Source organism: Zea mays, chromosome 8, assembly GCF_902167145.1.
Source record: "Zea mays cultivar B73 chromosome 8, Zm-B73-REFERENCE-NAM-5.0, whole genome shotgun sequence".
Taxonomy (NCBI): domain Eukaryota; kingdom Viridiplantae; phylum Streptophyta; class Magnoliopsida; order Poales; family Poaceae; genus Zea; species Zea mays.
Genome location: NC_050103.1, coordinates 129,182,148 through 129,190,674, shown reverse-complemented (window position 1 = coordinate 129,190,674; position 8,527 = coordinate 129,182,148). Strand labels below are relative to the sequence as shown.

The 8,527-nt window shown below is 39.7% G+C and overlaps 2 pseudogenes across 2 annotated transcripts; both read right to left on the bottom strand.

The window, feature by feature from the left end:
* Positions 1-2,595: 2,595 nt before the first annotated feature.
* On the bottom strand, positions 2,596-3,958 carry LOC103635883 (amino-acid acetyltransferase NAGS1 pseudogene; annotated as a pseudogene). Its single transcript, NR_161351.1, has 3 exons — positions 3,764-3,958; positions 3,299-3,450; positions 2,596-3,100 (listed from the first exon to the last, which is right to left on the bottom strand). The product of NR_161351.1 is annotated as an amino-acid acetyltransferase NAGS1 pseudogene (transcript).
* A 1,164-nt stretch (positions 3,959-5,122) lies between these two features.
* Positions 5,123-6,301, bottom strand: LOC103637267 (SAC3 family protein B pseudogene; annotated as a pseudogene). Its single transcript, NR_161350.1, has 2 exons — positions 5,315-6,301; positions 5,123-5,222 (listed from the first exon to the last, which is right to left on the bottom strand). The product of NR_161350.1 is annotated as an SAC3 family protein B pseudogene (transcript).
* Positions 6,302-8,527: the final 2,226 nt, after the last annotated feature.

Below are 8,527 nucleotides of genomic sequence, written 5' to 3'. Positions count from 1 at the left end.
CACCCATGGGAACCGACGAACATCTAGACCTCGACAAAGGAGGTAAGTCCGTTGATCAAAAGGCATACCGGTCTATGATAGGTTCATTACTTTATCTTTGTGCTAGTAGACCGGATATAATGCTTAGCGTATGCATGTGTGCTAGATTTCAATCCGGTCCCAAGGAATGTCATCTTGTGGCCGTGAAGCGAATTCTTAGATATTTAGTTCATACGCCTTGCTTCGGGATCTGATATCTAAAGGGTTGACTTAATCAGATATTCAGATTCCGACTATGTCGGGTGCAAGGTTGATAGGAAGAGCACATCAGAGACTTGTCAGTTTCTGGGAAGGTCCATGGTGTCTTGAAGCTCTAAGAAACAAACATATGTTGCCCTATCCACCGCTGAGGCCGAGTATGTTGCCGTAGGACAGTGTTGCGCGCAACAACTCTAGATTAGCCAAACCCTCCAAGACTTTGGCTATAATTTGAGCAAAGTCCCACTCCTAAGTGATAAAGAGAGTGCAATCCGCTTGGCGGATAATCCTGTTGAACAAAGCCGCACTAAGCACATAGACATCTGGCATCACTTTTTGAGAGACCACCAGCAAAGGGGAGATATCGATGTTTGCCACATTAGCACCGAGAACCAGCTAGCTGATATCCTCACCAAGCCTTTAGATGAGAAAAAGTTTTGCAGGCTACGTAGTGAGCTAAATGTCTTAGATTCGCGGAACTTGGATTGCTCTATATCATACATGTGTTTTATGTCGTTGATCATGTTACTTTAAGCATTACTATCTTTACTTGCTTATTTTTGTGATCAAGTTGTACAAGTCATCCCCTGACCTCACAAGCCCTTATGAAAATGTTGCACATGTTTAGGGGGAGGATGTACTACAACTTGATCTTTGAGACTAATGTGTTTGCTTGAGTAATATTGATCTCGTCTCAAAGATGGAATTGAAAGGGAAAAGGTGAATTTGGACAAAGAAGGGGCTTCCACTGCATTCCGGTATCAATGTATCTTGTTCAAAGTCACCATTTTTCTCATTGCCTTTGGTTTTACTTGTGATTTTTGTGAGGCAATGAGGTTAACAGGCCAAATAGTTCTTCTATTTTGGTGCTTAATGCCAAAGGGGGAGAAATTAAGGACAAAGCAACTGGATCAACTACCACTTGTGCGAATTTCAAAATTCTAGTGTTAGTATACTAGATTTTTTTATCAAAAATCCTCTTACTGCAAAAACTGCTCTCTTGTGGGGGAGAAAATTTGATGATGGGAAAAGGGGGAATTTTCTGACTCTTGATCAAAACTAGTCTTGAAAGTTATTTTGATTTGCCAAAACAAGTGTTGTTGTCATAGAGATAGCTTCTACAATCACGTGAGGAAAACATTATACAAGTATTAGCTACGGTCATAGAGATAGCTTCTACAGTCACTCTTGATCAAACAAACATATACAAGCATAAGAACATTATACCATACAAGGAAAACATTATAAAAACAGGCAATATGAAATAAAGATCGCTTCTACAGTCACGTGAGGAAAAGAAACATAACAACCGGAGCCACGGTCAAGAAGTTATCGCGTTTACGCTAAACAAGTATTAGCTAGAACGTTTAATTCAACATAATCATATTAATTAACATTTATCAAATATAAATTTAAACTACTACTTAGTTTTACCTAACTTACTATTTTAATAATTGAAGGATAAACGAGTAATTAATTAACATGAGCGATTATAAGCGAAACGGTTTAATAACACGTGCTGACAACGCGTGAATTAGCGTGTGCTCAACAGCGACGACACGTGGGGCCAGCGTGATGACGCGCACGAACACGACAGCAAGAGTGCTGGATATGGCGCGTGACACGCGAGAATCACTAATTGATATCACGTTTATGCTAAGAAAATATTAAATCAAAATATTTGAGTTGGTATTAATCATACTAACGTATATTTATAAAAGTGCAACTTAAAAGTCAAAAATTAGATTTAATTAGAAAGTTAATTTAATAACATTAGTTAAACAAACATTTAATTAATTATCTAATACATGTATCATGATGAAACATTATTATTAATGCGTTGACAACATTAATAGGAACCTAACGCAACTCGAACTATACAAAACAGATTTATAATGCAACATATATTGTATAGTTAACGTAACGTGGATTTACGAGGACATGGCGTGATTCTATTGGATGGAATCTGACCACACGAAAGGCCACAGACATCACCATCATAGAGGATCCACGCGATGTCATATGGGGGATGCAAGATGGCATAACATTAAACGTGATTAAAGGGCCAATTGTGCACCGACATGTGGAGAGGGAGAGCAGTTTCCCACACGTGTTGCATGGATGCATGCGTGGAATACTGAGATCTGTCTTGGGGGAAAGAAACAGTTTCTTCTTCCTCTTCTCTAACTAGGTGTGTGCCCGTGCGTTGCAACGGGAGTACGCTGGGATGAGCACGATACATATCTGATCGGATCTTATATTTCCTTGTGGGTCTGGAGAAAGTTTGCTTGAGTGAATACTATTTAACATAATAAAGAGTATCATGTATAAGGGCAAAACACTTACATGGCACACATATGTTGCCGCGACCAACTTAGAAAGATAGCCATTTGATCTGCTTAACCTCTCTTCACCACCAATAGCGAACCCTTGCTCACCAGAGTAAATACCATTTCCATTGTTAAAACCCAACCCGTTTTAAAAAGGATCAGCATTTGATCTGCTTAACCGCTCTTCGCCACCAATAGCAAACCCTTGCTCGCCAGAATAAATACCATTTCCATTGTTAAAACCCAATCCGTTTCGAAAAGAAGCAGCATACCCATTTATGTAAGCCTTGGGACTCAATGATGGTCTGTTGTCCCCTTTATGCAAAGAATTGATGCCTTCCTCATCCACAACCTTGACATAACTTACAGCAATATCACTTTGCCTATCACGCTTTCTAATCAACAAATCTGCCTCCTCAATAGACATGTATTGAATGGCCCGTCCATGCTCATCAAATACCTGACCATCTACAACGCAGATAAGTTTATCTGCCTCCAAGGCTAAAGCACATGCAGTAGCAACCTCGTAGGTGCTGAATTATTGCAAACAACACAAATCAATTTTGTTTAGTATGGTAGCTGCAATATATGCAAAGGAACAAGTTTTACGAAAATTATTTGCATTCATATGATATTGTGCTTGACTTGGCAGCAAGCATACAACTACACAATTTTGATGTATACATTGTACAATCATACGAAAAAACATAAAAATAATTAAGAAAATATACTTGCAATTTAACACATCTCCTGATGAACTGAAGCCCATGTTGCTGATAACAACTATGCTATCACTATCAAGCCTTTCTCTTATCCGTGAAACGTCTATTTTCGTAACTTCCCCGGTGAATCTGTAGTCAATACCATTAACCACCCCTCTTCTCTGCCAAAGACATACATATATTCAGTATTGCCGTTGTGCAGTCGAGTAAAGTTCAGCAGAACTAATAAATAGCAAAAACAAAGGAAGGAAATGAACACAAACAATAAGCATATTCCTATTTGTGGAGCATCTGGTTTCACTATTGTATGATTTATTATGATGTAATGAAAAGGAAGGAAAGAGAAGTAAGGTTATCTTTCTTCTGAAGAGACATCTGCAAACATTGAAATTCACAAAAAATATGCTATAAAAACGATATAGTAACTACATGGAAGCCAGATATTCAAAAGCTCATGTACTTATCAATACTCACCTTAGCACCAAGGAAATTGCCACTTGCAATGCTATCCACAAGACCATGCCAGCGTCCAATAACACCATGCCTACGAAGATTTAACATTGGAGGACCAGGAGAAAGTTTAGCTTCTATTGTCAATCGTATTCTACCAGCTGCATCCATTGCAGCCTTTCTTGCATCTCCATCAGTAATTATGTACTGACCAACATACTTGGCCTTATTCCCTACACAAAATTTAATAAGCTAAACACATGCTTTACAGGAAAGTAAGAGATATAGAGATGCATTAAGAATCATCAAACCAACAGATGTTAGCAAAGCAAAAAAACAGGACAGTGTAAAAAATAACTCTGTGTGTAACCAAAAGCAACTGGAGGCCTAACAAAGCTTCAGATTTTGGCTAATGTACTTCACCAAAAATTCAAACTATAGCCATGATAGTCTGCAAGCATATTAAATATACTTCCTGGAGCTCTGAGGGCCAAATGTCTAAGACAACTATATGCCAGTATGCCACAACAGCTAAATGATTCTCTAACTTTCTTATAATAGGTTTTATATGATTAGTAGCCATCCTATATACTGGTTTGTTTTAAAATCTGGTAGATTTTTATGAGCACAAGCAAGTGCAAACAGAGTGCTTGCTTAAGGATGAATTGTGAAGCTGCCCCATGAGGGTGTTGCACAACAGCTAAATGATTCTCTAACTTTCTTATAATAGGTTTTATATGATTAGTAGCCATCCTATATACTGGTTTGTTTTAAAATCTGGTAGATTTTTATGAGCACAAGCAAGTGCAAACAGAGTGTTTGCTTAAGGATGAATTGTGAAGCTGCCCCATGAGGATGTTGCACAGAACTGACCTCTTTCTGACAACAGCTTATCAATTTGAATATGTGTTCCTGGAACAAGAACAAATTTAATCCCCAGACCATGGAGAAGTGATATGTCCTGCGTATTGTTAAAAGAAAGTGTGGTTAGGAATGAGGAATCCATGACAACATAAATTTCTCATGACAACAAAATAATATAAATATGTGGCAAAATACTATAAGCTCATCCTTAGAATAAGAGACTGCAGGCAACCCTTTGATTCATGGAGAACATGAAGATTTTTTGCAGAAGCATATATTGTTCATTTAAAATAGCAGAACCAAATTCCTATGAAATGGACATAATTCTTGATTTAATTATTGAAATCTAGAATGCAGGAACATAACCTATGCTGCATATGCTACCATGTGAGAATGTGATCCATATACGTACATGAGTTAGCTTGAAGAGATTAGCAGAAAAAAGGTAGATAGAAACCTATAAGAGGAACATACTTTTGTTATCAAGTCCAAGTACTATACAGTGTATTTTCAATTGATTTAAAAGGGTTTGAAGAATAGAGAACACAATGCTGCAACAGCAAGAGCATTCTTCTGCTCCCTAAGTAATCGCTTGTCAGCAGCATGCTGCCTCCATTTCCTAAAACACCACAATAGGAATCAAGCTTTTATAAGTTACCACCAAAGTTCTACTGATGGGAGCATAAAGGAATAGAACAAGTATAAAAGAACCTCAGTATTGCTTTCAGGTTTTCATCAGAAATTAGTTTCTTTGCGGGCATAACAATTGGTAACCAATCATCATTTGTGTCGTTACTAATACTATGATCCTCATATTCCTCATGATAGGACAAAGGGGAGCTAATAGGCAATCCAGCTCCAATAACCAAACATTCATGATCTGATGGAGTTCCCTCATCCATATCTGCACCGATGCCAGAAACATGTGCCCTGAAGTCATCTTCCGCTCCATACATACTGGAGTAATTTAAAGACATCCTATCTGCAAGAGGATGTGAAACAATTGGTTCTGCCAGAGCATTGGTGTTTTGCGTGTTAGCTTGTGACCACAGTATGTCTGTTTGCATCTCTACCTTCTGAGGGATCTCAGCAACACCACTATCCTGGTCTTCAGCTATAAGGCCATTAACCAATTTGGTCTTGCCTTCAGCTTTTGGTGAAGCTACTTTTGGTGTTTTTGACAGTATGTCCCTCTTGCCAGTACGTGGAGAAACAACAGTAAGGACAGATGAAAACCTGTCTTTTCTACCATCAGTTGGGGATAGAGGCTTTGGATGTGTTGAACTGAATAGTTTACTGGCAGCTCTTGGAGAGAAAGGATCTGAAAACAATGGGCTAATCTGTCTGTCAGGAGTGATTGAAATAGGCCCAGGAAATGATGGATCCAAATCCATTCTGCCATCAGGAGGAATCGCAGGAGCATTCTGTGGTAGAAATAGATCTCTTTTGCCAGCAACTGGTTGACCAGTATATGGAAAGACAGTCTTTTCTTTGCTAGTTGGAGCACAATCTGGCCCATAAGAAACATCATCAACGACCCTCTGCGATTTTTTAGAATGCACAAGCTGTGAACAGCCAGATGGGAAATCACTTTCACTGTTAAGAAAAGGTCCTTCTTTGACTAAGTACAGTTCTTCATACTGCCTCAACCCAAAACCATGGTATTCTAATAGATTTTCAACATCCTCGTCCTTGAAAGAGAAAATGAGGCATATAAGGATTTCACAAGTTCCCAGTTCACTATATCTTTGCTTTTTGCTCCTATCTTATCTTGTCACATCTCATGCAGCCGCCACCGGATGCTCGTTTTGGTCATCCTAGGCTTTACCGAGCTTGTGTGCCACCAGGCATGCATCGGTTCAGAGGACTTATTTGGGATTTTGACAGTAGACCCAAGGTCATGACTACCCTAGGATATCCCTTGCCCATGAATGACAGAATTCCAGAAATCACAGAAGCAAGGAATATAGAGCTTGGACTTGGTCTTCGACTAACTCAACATCCCTAGACCATTTTTCTCCCCTTTTGTCATTTCTTTCAAAAAAATTATTTAACTATCTGTCTATCTACAAAGTATGTGCTTGGTATTTTACATAGTTAGGCCTTTAAAATTATATTTCTTGTGGCAATTAGCCATAATCATAAATCAAAAAGGGTAGTCCCAGTGCAGGAGACTCCCACATTAGTGGGGTATGGAAAAGGGAAAACCAAGCAAGCAGTCGGCCATTCTTGCTTGGTTATATGTAGCTGTAATGAGGGAATAAGAATGTAAATTTTAAGATCTGTAATATATGTAGCTGTAATGAGGGAATAAGAATGTAAATTTTAACATCTGTAATATATGTAGCTGTAATGAGGGAATATAGTTTGGAGGATGGACTGTGAAGACTAAACTGCAATGAGTATATTTCCTCTGCCACCTAATTATACTTTTGTATATCTTCTCTACAACTATTAAGAGGGGAGTGTATAATGCCCCCGCCGCTACCAAACTCCTCCTGCTACCGCGCGCCCAGCCCCCGCGAAAATCGCCGCAACCGAACGCCGCGATTCCCCGCCCGCAGATCACGCGCAAGCGCAACCGGCATAGGGCTGGCCGTGATGAACAACCTGGGGCAGATGGGCGTGGCCATGGGCTACGTGGACGTCTCCCTCTTCGTCTCCATGACCAGCATCTGGGGATTCTTCGGTCGCATCGCCTCCGGCACCATCTCCGAGCACTTCATCAAGTAAGTTATTTATTACCCGATTTGGCAACTGGCATGGAATGGAATCATATAATTCCTGCGCTACCGGTTTAGCAGCGGGTCAGTGACATCCGACGACTCGCCGGTGGTGACGCCCAGGCTGCTGTCCTTGATGTCCAGCTCCAGCCCCGAAAACTGCTTAGGCTGTGGAAAATTGGGGCACAGAAAAAATAGCTCCAAATGCCCACTAAACGGGACAAATAAGAGGTAGTAAGAGTTACGATATTGTTTTTTTAGTCCTTGTCATATGACATAATTTGAACTCATGTTTATTGTTTCATTTGTAGGAAAAGAGCGCCAAGGGAGAATACAACTAAAGGTTGGTTTCCTAAAGAAGTGCCTACATCATCACAGGCAGCACCCAATATTACTCCTCCAAGTGATGATGTGCCTGCATTTTCAGAGATTGTGCTCACAATACCTCCGCCAGGAGAGGATGTGCTTGCATCTTCACAGATAGTGCAACCAATGTCTCCTACAAGAGAGGTTGTGCCTACAGAACCAATCTCTCCTCCAAAAGACGCGTGAAGAAGGTTGTTCGTTAAATTACACCTAGGATGAGCTAGACATATATGTATTCTTAGGGTGCATGTTAGTTAGGAGAGTTATCTGCAAAACTGCTAATGTTAGATTAATGTATGTCAGTTTATTTGATTGTCAGTTTGGACAGTTATCTGCAAAACTGGTAATGTCATCAGCTATTGGGTGCATTTTTCTGCAAAACTGGTAATGTCATCAGCTATTGGGTGCATTATCTGAAATATATAGTTGATGCCTTGATGGCGTGCAATATAGTTTGAGAGAAAGGAGTGCTATTTATTCTGTTATTGACATACTGGTAGGAGAGGAAGTCTGCTCTTCCTTGCTGAGTTCTGGTAACATTCTGAGAGAAAGGGTGCTTTTGTAACAGTTTGAGAGAAAGGAGTGCTATTTCTTCCGTTATTGACATACTTGTAGGAGAGGAAGTCTGCTCTTCCTTGCTCAGTTCTGGTAACAGTTTTGAGATAAATTCCACCCGTGCTGTTACAGGCATATATTCAGTTTGAGAGAAAGGAGTGTTATTCAGTTTGCTCAGTTCTGGCATATGTACAGGCATATAGTCTGCTCTTCCTTACAGCAAGGCTATTAAACGGACGCACGAACATAAAAATATGTTTGGGAATTATATAAGAAAAAT